This window comes from Xylocopa sonorina, chromosome 12 (genome assembly GCF_050948175.1).
Source record: "Xylocopa sonorina isolate GNS202 chromosome 12, iyXylSono1_principal, whole genome shotgun sequence".
In the NCBI taxonomy this organism is placed as follows: domain Eukaryota; kingdom Metazoa; phylum Arthropoda; class Insecta; order Hymenoptera; family Apidae; genus Xylocopa; species Xylocopa sonorina.
In genome coordinates, this window is record NC_135204.1 from 4327796 (window position 1) to 4340746 (window position 12951).

Genomic DNA, 12951 nt, shown 5'->3' on the forward strand with positions numbered 1-12951 from the left:
GGTATTCATCGATCGAAGAATCGGAATTACGACGCGCACGTAAAAATTCCGCGCGGGATGCGCGTTTTAATTGCCGGCTATTATGCCTCCTGTGGCAATTACTATCTTCGACGAGATAATGAAGGTAATTGGAGATGCGATCTATGGGACGGTGTAATAAAGGATTGTGCGTGAGGGGGCTAGAATGGAGATGCCAAATAAATTTCATTACACGAGATTGGTAATTGATTTCGAGCATTAAAATGAAGCTCGGTTCGGAGAATACTCGAGGGTGATATAGGTTATGGTCGTATAACCTGTGCTTCTCGCCGCGTGTAGACGTTGAAGGGAGTTAATGATGGGAACGTTTGTTTGCACAATTTAATATTGCCTTTAATAGTTCGTTGATTGTGAAAGAAAGCGATATTTTCTAATTGCATATATTATAGTGTTTATTCGTATGGTTGTGTGCGGTGTCTATCTAAATAGACATTAGAGAGATAAGATGTAGATTGTGCGTACACGTTCTGTTTGCTGAAGAGAATGTCTTCTAATAATATATGATTTTTCTTGTTGTAAATAATTGGTACTTATGTATAATATATACTGACAATTTTGCTTGTCAGTATATATTATATATGTTGGGAGTTTTTTGTCTGAGATCATCTTTCTGTTTTAGAAAATTCATTAGCATTGTTTTTTCTTACAAAAGGCCAAAAGCATGCATAGATAATTGTATAATAGTGGATTCGATAGTTTATAGTATGAAGAAACATTTCTGTACTTTGTTTGACCTAAATTTTTAACAACCCCTGTGAACTCGCAATAAGGTCGCTTAATGGCGGAGGTATATAACTTAAAGCTGTATGGCTTAGCTGATTCTCGATGTTATATGCAAGAAATATAGTCCACACTCTTATAATACAGTAAATTCGTTCTGTGCTGTTTCGAAATAGCATTATATGAGGATCAACCAAGTTTCATTAAATATTACGCGAAAATCGCGTTATAAGAACGCCACGTTATATTAAGATCGTGTTCCTAACTTTGTTCATATCGCAGAAAAATTTATCTGTATTTTACATTTCTACAATAACTGTAAACCTCTGATTGGAGAGTCACAAATACACGTATCACTGCAACAACCTTAATATTTAACAATCATAGAAAAAGAAAACTGCACGAGTCTACGATTGCAAATACAGAACAATAACAAATTCCAATTGCCCAAGAAAAGTATCTGAATATTTCAACAAACCGCAATTAGAACTCCCTCGTTTCAACCCCGAGCGCGAACGCCCGACACCTCACCTTCGTTCCCCGGCGTCCTTGAATCCCTTTTACTTCCAGGTTTCGGACGTTCGCCCGGTCATTCGCATTTCGCCGTCTGCTCGTTCCTCCCGATCAGATAAAAATGTTATGCATTCAACGCATGCCTATCCGTCCGCCATGCCGGCGATGCTCTGGGGCACGGCGATGAGCGAGTGTTCCCGCAGGAATTCCCGATCGGTTCGCGTTGTCGAGCGGAAGAGGCTGACAGCAGGGGAGGGGCGGCCGCAGAAGGCCTCGATACGGGGTGTGGAAGGGGTCTGGAGGGGGGGTTAGAGGCAGAGGAAAGGCCCAACGGCCAGGGGTAAGAGAAACGCGGATCGGCGCGTGTGTAAGCCGCGTGTTCCCCTTCGAGCACCGTCGGCGAGGGGCGACTTCTCGAGGTCGCCGATGGACCTCTTCCAGTCCCTCGCCAGGCGATTTATCAGAGCCGAAAGATCAGGCCGGGCGAGCAACACACGCGCGCGATCATAGACGCGAACACGTATCGCGTGGATAACTCTGTAACCCCGTACATGATGGCTTAACAACGCAATTTATCAACGGCCGTTTTCATCCGGCCGATTCTACGTAGCAATTAACGTGTCCATTCGCGGGAACATCGTATTTTAAAGGTTTACGGCCCAGGCACGCCTATACAAAATTCGCTAGCCTCGACGAGCGCGCGCGTGCGCGTCCTCCCTTTGGCGCGGCGTCGCCATTTTTTCCTGCATCCGCGCCGAGAGATTTACGAGCGGCCTCCGCGCGCGACGACAGCGATCGGCCGGTGTCCAGAATCGATCAATTCGATCGTGTACAGACTGAATCAATGAGCATGCCCACCTGGTGCACCGACCGGGTACACCCTTTAATAAGGCTCGCTGTATGCGAGCTACTCGAGCTTATGCGGGCTGGTTTTGTTAGATCTTGCTGGGTTTGCGGTATCAACGGATCGCGAGTTCAAGTAGCGTCACATAGTTTCTCTCACGGTGTACATTTTGTAACCAAAGATAGACGAGTTCAATGAAGTTAAACTTGAACGTGAATATATTTGTCGAAAGGATTTTCAAATATATTTTCATTAGCACAAATGTTTTGTTAGATCTTGCTGGGTTTGCGGTATCAACGGATCGCGAGTTCAAGTAGCGTCACATAGTTTCTCTCACGGTGTACATTTTGTAACCAAAGATAGACGAGTTCAATGAAGTTAAACTTGAACGTGAATATATTTGTCGAAAGGATTTTCAAATATATTTTCATTAGCACAAATGTTTTGTTAGATCTTGCTGGGTTTGCGGTATCAACGGATCGCGAGTTCAAGTAGCGTCACATAGTTTCTCTCGCGGTGTACATTTTGTAACCAAAGATAGACGAGTTCAATGAAGTTAAACTTGAATGTGAATATATTTGTCGAAAGGATTTTCAAATATATTTTCATTAGCACAAATGGAGTCTAGGCTCCCCTAAGTGCATTAAAATTCCTTCTTGATGCATTACTTATTGTTTTGGCGTTTTCAGTTGGTATTAATTTTTGAAGGAACTTTGCATCTTCTTTGCCAAGTAAATTGTGCACTTTTATGAAGCAGAGCCTTTAATTTACTGAATATCATGTCATTGAAAATGTTTTATGCTCATTACTATCATCCAATGCCTCTGTAAATAAATTCAGATGAAATGGAACACGGTCCATTAAGAGTACAACAGTTTTCGTAGTTTCTTCGTTGATACATGATATCCAAAGTATCATCTTATTAATAAAAAAAAGCTGAAATATACATTTTTTGTATGTATAATAAGATTAGATTTGGATCTTGATGCTTCTCAAAATCCAATATTGTAAACACGCCTACTCCTCGTATAGAGATATTCTTACCTTTTTCGTCGAATATCGTTAAACTGGATTTAGATAACGTATTGGGTAAAATCGTGTGGTGGATACAGCGTTTTGAGCGATTCGAAGCTCGGACAGGGTTGCGCGTTCATCGAGATGCGAGGATGTTATTCGAGGGGCGTTCCATTCTCCCTGGCTACGTACGTGGTTTCGAGCAGTTCCATACTGCATGAGTTATCGTCGACGGGGGAACGCTGTTCGAGCGATTCGCTAAAAAATTTTCACCTATTAAGTATACCGTGTTTATTTTGTTTGTCGTGTTCGCTGCGTTCGGTAGATGAGAGATTGTTTAATCAATCTGGCCGGGGTACCTGTTTGTTCAACCTTCAAAGATAAAACCACGTAATTTGTGTAGTGCGCGAGGTACGAAATGAGAGATGCTGATGGTTAAGTGGATATTATTCTGGATTCAATTAGGGATAAATGTCGATCCTGTGTTTCGTTTGGAATGAAGTAGTATCAATTTTTATCTGTGGATTAAGGTCTGGAAATATGTTAAGTAATTTAAAGTTCGTTGGTTTTTAATAAAGCGATATACGTAGTGAAAATGTATGCTTTATTTAAATATATTTGCCATTAATTAAAAAGTATAAAAAAAAAGAAAAATTGAGAAGATTTAATTTAAAGTAATTGCAGTTGTTTAAAATATTAGTTGCATGCAAAATGTATCCATTAAATTTATTATTAATTATTTAAAAATATAAGGAAAGAAAAAAAAGATTGCCAACAACACACGGAGTTCCCAAGCGGTCACCCATCTAAGTACTATCCGTGCCTAACGCAGCTTAACTTCAGTGATCGGACGAGAACTGGTGTTTCACCTGCGTAGTATGGTCGTTGACGAAAACTATTATATGTAAATTGTATATAAAGAACTTATTTGCATTAAAAAAATGTAAAAAAACAATCAATATTTTCACATTTACATCCTCCTTAAATTTAAAAATTATTTTCTGTGAAAAGTACTTGTTATTTCAAATATTCCATCGGAATTAATATTTTATCCTCACTTTAAAATCTATTTTTACACGAAACAAATTCTAATAATTTGCAATAAAACGCATGCCTTATATTTTTCTGTTCCCTCTTCAAAATTGCCATTTTGTCTTCTTTAATGAATTACCTACAAAAACATAGCCAAATAAAAACCATGTAAAACTCGCACTTATCTATTCAAAATCTGCGATTCTCTGGTAGTTCAAACCCTACACTACCACAAGAACTCTACACGCTCTATAATCAACTACTTACTTTTTCATTAATAACTCGTTAACGAATACTAAATAGAAATTTTGGTGAAAAAAAAAGTTACTTGAAATAACTTCAGAAATCACCCATTGAGCGCAGTTTGCCGATCTCTGGGACACTCTTTATGTACTCAACGTTTGATAAAAACCAGTATTGGGCGGTGTTCCTTCCCAGTATTTCCGTATGCAAAACGACAACGAGAGTCCCGCCGACTATTCGTATCAGCACATCAAAGCGGCACTTAGGGTTGAATCTCGAAACGCCTTTTCGTGGCAACGGTGCCGGACGATGTTCGCCGATAACTCTGATGCCATTCAGTCGAATGATGCCTGGTCCAGAGGACTCTGAATGCACCGCTCCGTGCGCGAATCTTCTCTTCCAGTTTAGGCACGCCAGCCATTAAACGGTACGCGTACTTTAGTAAACATTAACGTTGCAGTCGTCTGGTTATCCTGGCTGTTTCCGTAAATGCGCGGCTGATCTGAAGAACAATAAGAGGCCTTATCCGAGTGAAACTTTATCAATGGTATGTCTCCCAATGGAAAGTTTCTTTACTCGATTCTTTAAGGCTGCTGCCATTCACTGATTACAGGGGTCATCCAGTGGATAACTCTAGCCTATGAAATCTAGATTTCACGAGCACGAGAGTCTAGTTTAGCAGCGGTTGGTTTTTGTGCTTGGAGGTTACGTGGGTTCCGTTTTTGTGGACGTTCTAAGCGCGCTCCATTGTAGATTCGCATAGATAATTATACTTGTGTAACACTGTTTCTAATGTTTTACCATATCTTTGATACTTTACTTTTTAGTCCACAATATTTTTCTATCTGAGTAAACTGTATAAAAACTCAATAACGAAGTAAAAATGGACAAAGTTATTAGTTGAGTATGTTTGTTAGACAACATAAATCTAAACTCTACAAATATCAGCCAACAATTTGATGATTAGACTGTAAGGCAATGAAATAAAAAAAAAGACATTGAAATCACTTTAAAATAACTCAATAAAGAAATAAAAATGGACAAAGTTATTAGTTGAGTGTGTTTGTTAGACAACATAAATCTAAACTCTACAAATATCAGCCAACAATTTGATGAATAGACTGTAAGACAACGAAATAAAAAGAAAATATTGAAATACGTCATGTCCTGTAGAAAATATATATCTACTATAATATACAGAAAATTTTTTAAATTGTGATATCACTATTATCTTTGCAAAGCTATTGTGCGCAAATACTTTATTCTCACGATAGACGTTTATACAAGAATCGATATTTGATAATGCCAGCAATTAATCTGCCGAGACGAATTAGATTTATTGAAATGATTTACCGGGCACAGAGGATAGACAATGTTCACGGTGCACGCTAACGTTTCCCATGTTGATTTAGCATCTCTATAAATCTTTCCCGCAATAACTTGCAGTTTATTCGTTTACGACCAGGGGATACTTTAGAGTTTTGATTAAGACCTCAAGGACTCGTAGTTCCCTTCTGCTTTTCTCTAGTAATTGATCATTCGTAACGAGATGAAGGACTTTGAATGATACACGAGACGCTCGTGCGAAACGCATTAAAAACAATTTGTAGATTGGGTTTTCGACTCGAGATACTCGTGACTTTAATGTATTACGTAATTATTGGAATTGATGCAAAACGCATCTATCAAAATTGTTTCGGATTAAAGGATACATGACTCTAGAAAGAAATTTCTAGAAAATAAAATTCAAAAAGAGACTCTCTGAACTAAAAGAAGTCAAAAATCAAGAATGACAAAATTGCATCTCATATTTTATTTTCCAAAAAGAGCGATTTCAAAGTTCATTGACGCGCCTTGATGGCAAAAGCCCAAAGTTAATGCCAACGCGGATGACCAGTGGCCATTACTGAAGATTTCCTCTCACATCACACTAGATTTTTAATATTACCGCACGATGAACTACCAAACTAACATCTTCAAAAACAAAGCTACAAACTTATCCTTATTATCCAATTCCCATCTCACTTTGTCTTCCACGATAAATCCTTTGCCCTCCACTCATCCCTCCACTTCAACAGCTGACCACATGATTAACAAGAATTCCTTCAAAACACCGTTTAAATTCCAAAAAAACAATCGTACAAATCATACTTCCTCTATCCACAACCCATAATTCTTAAAGTTCCAGCTGCGATTAATCGAACCGAAGCAACGTGGACGTTCACCAGCCGACGTTCCCGTTCGCTTTCCACATCGAACGGTCCAGTGTTGAAGAGCGAGGCGATTCGGCAAGAATGTTAACGAATCGCGGAATCCCGAAGGTGGATGGATAACGGCGGTGTCGGTCGTTTGGAGTCGCGGATGGGCGCTGCCCTGGCCACCAGCCGTTCCATCGCGTATCCGAGGGGGCCCCTGGTGCGCGTCCCGCGGAGTTGAAGGGTCATCGAACTCGTGTTCGAATGTTCGGCGAGCGAGCACCGTCTGCACGGTAGTGGGTACCGGGAACCGAGAACAAAGTACCGGGTACCATTCACCGTACGAACCGCGTGGTACGGGGGCCCTCTTCGCCTGATAAGGGCGATCAGCTCCCACCTTCGCGAGGCCACGTCGGAACCCGTGAGCGTCTCGTCCCACAAACGAGCAGACAGAAATCACGAGCTGGACGTCCTGGCTAATGATGCTGCACGTTCCCTGCTTACCAGCGGTGTGTGTACGTACGTAGTACGTATACGCCTGGCCACTGTCCCCCTACTTTGTTTGTTGATTCCTCGCGCACTGCCCGGGCCAACGACCCGTGGTCACATCGGCGAAATGTGGCCGCGTAGCCTACGACCAGCGTTGGGCCAACCGCGGGTACCAATGGGCCGGTTGACGTTGGGCTCTGCCAGGGTTAAGGTCGATTTTTCTGTGTCTAGGTGGAGGTTAATTTGGAAATGCGCGAGTTTGAGGCTAGTGTAATGATAATTGTGAATCTAGATTGCTTCAAATGTGGTTTGATTGTGATAGATGATGTTTGGATCAGTCAATATTAGCGGTAACTAAATGAGTTTGTACCTTTGCGTGAAGAAGAGTCGTTTGTTGCGCAGAATTTTGTGAATGTTGGTATTAAAAGCAGTGAATACAAATTTAGCAATTTTTTTGTTGCAAGTGTTCTTATTGTGGAGATACTACGGCGTGTGTCGTCGATAAGTGTTATTAAAGTGTTATTAATAAATAAAATATTTGTTTTAGGTTTAATTAGATGTTGCATGCTTACTTAAATAATTTGCTTCATCAGTTGCTTTATGATATGATTCGGATTAAAACAAACTGACTTTCAGAAACAGAGAATACAAGTAGATATTCTTCTCATTCTATGAAACAGAGATTTTAGATAATCACTCCCATTTCTGTTCGTGTTCCTCTCTAAGGATAGTTCTAGACTTAGAAAGGTGATGGAATAATCATAGATTTCCAAAAAAGATTACCCATCATGCATAATGCATGGGAGAACATTACTCCAGGAAAAATTCTAATTCAAAGCATCTAATTACAATTTGCATCGAAGGACACGCTCAAAGTGCTAAGAGAAATCGGCGACGCCTGCGTGGGATGAGCGAAAGTGTATGCATTTGATAGAAAGGTCAGCCGAAGCAATCTTCGAACCACAAGTGCCTTTCAGAACATCCTCATCGAAGATCAATCTACCAGAGAAACTACCTCAAAACTATGACAGATAGTAAAAAGTACGAATTTATATGCTTGCAAAAATTGAGTAATTTTGAAAAAGATGTGAATGGCGAGTTAAGTCACCTGAACTCTGAAATATCCTTCAGATTTTACGATTAATAAATAGAATGACGATCTTCTCGCCAAAAGTTCACCAACTTGTATCATTACAATTTTATTTTTATAATATACAAATATGGGCCCTTTATAGATATTACTTAATTAAAAACGTTTTTAATACGAGACAACTGAAGCAAAAAGGAAGAGATTAGGTGTCTTTTAATTAAGAAGTAACTGAATAGTAAAATCGATTAAAAATTCCATTGAATACATGAAATCTGTTTAAAATACAAGAATTGTTATAAATATTTAGCTTAGCAACGAAAAGAAAACTACATAATTTTGTTAGAATAAATCCAAGGGATACGTATATTTTGCTTTTTAATTCAGGTTCATTTAACCCATATACCGTTCTCCAACCAACTTTAGCCATGAATGCTTTGAATACCGCCCAGCAGAAGCGTCTGATGAAAATCACAGTGGGTATAGTGTCCCATTGACTGACCATCTAACGAACTCCTATTATCATCTGAACTGCTGCTCAACGTAGCCTCTCTAGCACGAAAAATCGTAGATAGTAAACAGAATCGGATTCATAGACGATATTATAAGAACGATATCCCAGTCGAACTGAACGCACACGACTTTTGTCGATCGATAAAACTGTCAGACAAATCCAAATCTATGAGGACATATGGACACGTGTACACTGGTGAATATTGCTAATCAAAGTGGTCTTCGAACCAACTAAAATTGTAACGAAGACTATGAAGATATATGGAGGTGTTCCATAAGAAAAAAAAAAGAAAAAAAAATGGACGTACAGTTCTCGTACGAACACCTTATCTCCCTAAAATGGAGTTCCATTGTGCACGCAATTGACTGTTTTCCAACGCAAGTACGATCAACGAACCATCGATAAAAAAAAAAGCAGTCAGCGAAATGCAGCGAGACAAACAGGAACAAACCATCCCGCCGGGTGTATTAAACATTTTAATTTATGGCGACGGCCGCTTCCATTTACGCGTCCCCTTAGAATACGGAATGTCGAGGCACATCTCGCTTAAACCAGGGAACCGTGTTTCGCGAAAGCGAAGGGAGCGAGGGAAGGAAATCAGAAGCTGGACGTCGCGGCTAATGATGCTGCACCGCCGTCCGAGTAGTACAGTAGTAGACTCTATTCTTTATTCGTACTTTATTTGCTTGTGCTCTCCCACGTGCAGCCGCGATTCACTCGCGTGTCGTGAACGTCGCCCGTTAGCCTCTTCCGTCGTGTAGCTTTTTGCTGGCTGGTCGCGCGGCTAATTTATGTACTTATGAGAAAAAGCGAGGGAAAGAGGAAAGGGACGGAGGTAGAAAGAGGGAGAGAGAGAGAGAGAGAGAGGGAGGGAGGAATAGCGTGGTACCAACTGTAAAGGGTTCCCGTGCGCTCAGCTAGCCGCTCGTTCGAATAATGACGCCCCGTTCGTCGCGTAATTTACGCGTTTTTGCCAGCGTGGAATGCCGCTTCGCCACGCTGATCGACTGAATTTGTAGCTGCTTAACGCGGCTCGCCTCCTCCCGTGACATAGTTCTTTCCGCGGACGAGGATCGCGAGGGAAACTCGAATTCCCACGCAGCCCTCTCTGGCGAGCGCGAGGATCCCATCGGTGGTAACAGTGCCGCCACCTGCGGGAAATAAAGTTATTATTTATGGGATGCGCGGCCGTTTAACAAGCCACGCGAGTGTGTCCCAGTAATAGCGGGCCGCGATATATAATTAGCATAACCAGACACCCGGGAAACTTGCCGCTGTTCGGGCACCTAACGCTGCTCGCGCGCCTAGGGATCGCCCTTGCGCGGCCCTCTACTTCACGATTAAGTACCGAGGATTGCCGCGATGTGGATCATTATGCCAGATCCGGTGATAGCGGTCGCTCGTTCCTCGAGGTAGTTAACGGTAGTAGGGTTCACACGCGGAATATTCCCTCTATTCGGTGCGATCCTCGTTCGAACGAAAAATAGGAATCTGTATTAACTACAAAAAGAGTTCTGCGCGTGCGCATCGCGCGTCGCGTCGTCGTAACCTTGCGTCAATCATAAGTACGAGTGTATCGTGTATATCTGTACGATCGATGGATGTTATTGGTTCTGTCGTCACTAAAGGCCTTAGATGTTGGTTCGCAAGAACTTCGTCGATTCCAGCTTTAGGCTAATCCATTATCGCATCCACTTGAAATACGGTACAAATAAACGCTTGGGCAATCTTATTATGTAGGTTGGTACATTATATATCCTCGCAACCACTGACTTCCTCTCAGAAGTCCGTTCAGACTTTGTGGTAAGAAACGACGGGAAAACGTGATCTTGGGATTGTGGGTTCTTGATCTATTGGTAGGTTACTGGTCAGTAATGCGTTGCGGAAGATGTCACTTATATCCAAGCACATTAAGGTATTTGGTTTGATAAGAAAGTTTATCTGAAACTTTCAGAACTTGCTCTGTTCTGGACTTGGAATTGATGAACTTAATATCCAAAGTACCTTTTCATTATTGCTCCTAAACTTTGCATATATTTACTATTTTGCAGTTGATATGCAAAAAATATATCACTTCAAATTATCTGACACATAAATAAATTTTTAGCATTTGGGAAAAATCAGGTTCGAAGGAGTTGCATTCAAAGGATAATACAACAGTGGTCGTTTCGTACTCAACAAAGATAGTAGAATCACTGCTCGCACCTCGTCGGTGGATAAATGAACCAAGGATAAAAGTCTCGATAAGAAAAGCACAGCGGGCATCGCCGATCACAATAGCAGTTCCTGCTGGTGTCACGTTGATTAGCCTGAGAGGAGAGTTTAGCGGCACGTGTCCTTTGGTGGCGACCGTTATATGGACGTGACCTATGTCGTCGAACACGGTGGAGGCCTAGGATCAATGAGCGATCGTTTCTTGGAAGTTAGGATTATGCCCGTGGCTATGCGCAAAGTACCTCGCCTAACGGTCCGCCTATGAACCAGTGACCTGAACACGAACCGTGCAAACTTCGCCCTGCCTCATTGTTCCCCGTGCCGGGCCACTAACGTTGAGTTGCCTCGCTTTCCTCTCTAATTGTCGCTAATAAGCGTGTTTTATTGGTCCTTCTTCAGTAATGACAACCTGTTGTTTAGAGATACCTGAGCTCGTTCATTATTCAGCTTTTGACAAATTGGTGCATCTCAATTCTGGATGAATTGTGCTCTTAATATTGGTACCATTTACTTAGTATTTATTATTAAGCATTTTAATACTTAGTATTGGAATCATTTGATTAGTATTTACGGGTCTTCTTTTCTCTGATTACTACTTCTTTTTTATTTCTAATGACAGCAACTCTTTTTTGGGTTACACATTTCATTAAGTTACTTAATGAAAGAAGTTAGTACTTCTTTTTGTTTTTAATGAGAAAGATTGTTTTTAAATTCGTTGTCCAATCTACAACGCCAAAAATTCCATTAATCGGATAATAAAAATGCAAGCATCAAAAATCGAATTAAAAACGCATTACGTTCATACTTCGAAATGGCGAAGACTCCTCTTAAATACGTCGTCTTAATCCCAGCATGTCACAAGATTAGAAAAATCCTTGGACAACTTGATCCGCGCGTGGAACGTCATCCTTTTTTCATCCCCTCAGCGTTCAATTTGACGCGAACGAAGATGCACGACCCAGCAGTGTCGGTTCTACGTCGCTCGAATTCCTCGCTTGTCGCGCGTCCGCCTAATTTGATCCGCTCGGTAAACGAACTTCAGTTTTTTTCCACGTCGTGACGCTGACTTCTTAGATTCGTCGATTAAGATAAACGTGTAGCGAAAAGTCTAAACGAGACCCTGCCTGAGGACAAGTCGCCTCCGCAGGACGAGCCACAGTTGGGGTGACCAACCGTATTTGGCGTAGCGATTCGACGTTCATGCTAATCCTTTCGACTGAACGAAATTCCAGACAGAAATTCGACTAAAATATTAACTAAGCGAAAATGATCCATTAACGAATAGATAATAAATTGTAATTATAATCCTCTGACTTTATAAAACGCATGCCTCTCTATATTTTCAATAATTATAATTAGTTGAAATTCATTGTTAAAATTTCTCCAATTAATTTACCTATCAGTAACCCAGTAGAAACAGTTCTAAATATCTCTCCTCGCATTTTCTCTGCAACAAGAAAACAAATTACTGAAATTTTTTCAATCATCCCCATAAAACCACCCTGCTCCATTCCACCCTGCATAATTTAATTTTTTGTAATTGGTTGAAATTCATTGTCAAAATTTCTCCCCTCAATTTACTTACCAGTAACCCATTAGAAACAGCTCTAAATATTTTTCTTGGTATCTTCTCTACCGCTGCAACAAGAAAACAGATTACTGAAATTTTTTCAATCATCCCCATAAAACCACCCTGTTCCATTCCACCCCGCATAATTTAATTTTTTGTAATTGGTTGAAATTCATTGTCAAAATTTCTCGCCTCAATTTACTTACCAGTAACCCATTAGAAACAGTTCTAAATATTTTTCTTGGCATCTTCTCTACCATTGCAATAACGAAACAGATTACTGAAATTTCTTCATCCCCGTAAAACCACCCTGCTCCATTCCACCCCGCGTAACCCAAAGCGTAACGCGCGAACAAGGTAGTCCCGAGTCCTGGCCGCGACCTTCGAATGATACACGAACTTTTCCATCAAAGTGATTCCGCTCATTACATCCGTGTCTCTCATCACGCGCTAATGATGATACCCCATCCGGTCAGC

General features: G+C 40.9%; 1 protein-coding gene and 1 non-coding gene across 2 annotated transcripts in view; both read right to left on the reverse strand.

Annotated features, from left to right (window-relative positions):
* LOC143429767 (uncharacterized) overlaps positions 1 to 12951 on the reverse strand; it is a 206034-nt gene that overhangs the window by 99994 nt on the left and 93089 nt on the right. The window lies entirely within an intron of this gene.
* Positions 3900 to 4020, reverse strand: LOC143430066 (5S ribosomal RNA). Its single transcript, XR_013102600.1, has one exon. It is a non-coding gene; the product is annotated as a 5S ribosomal RNA (ribosomal RNA).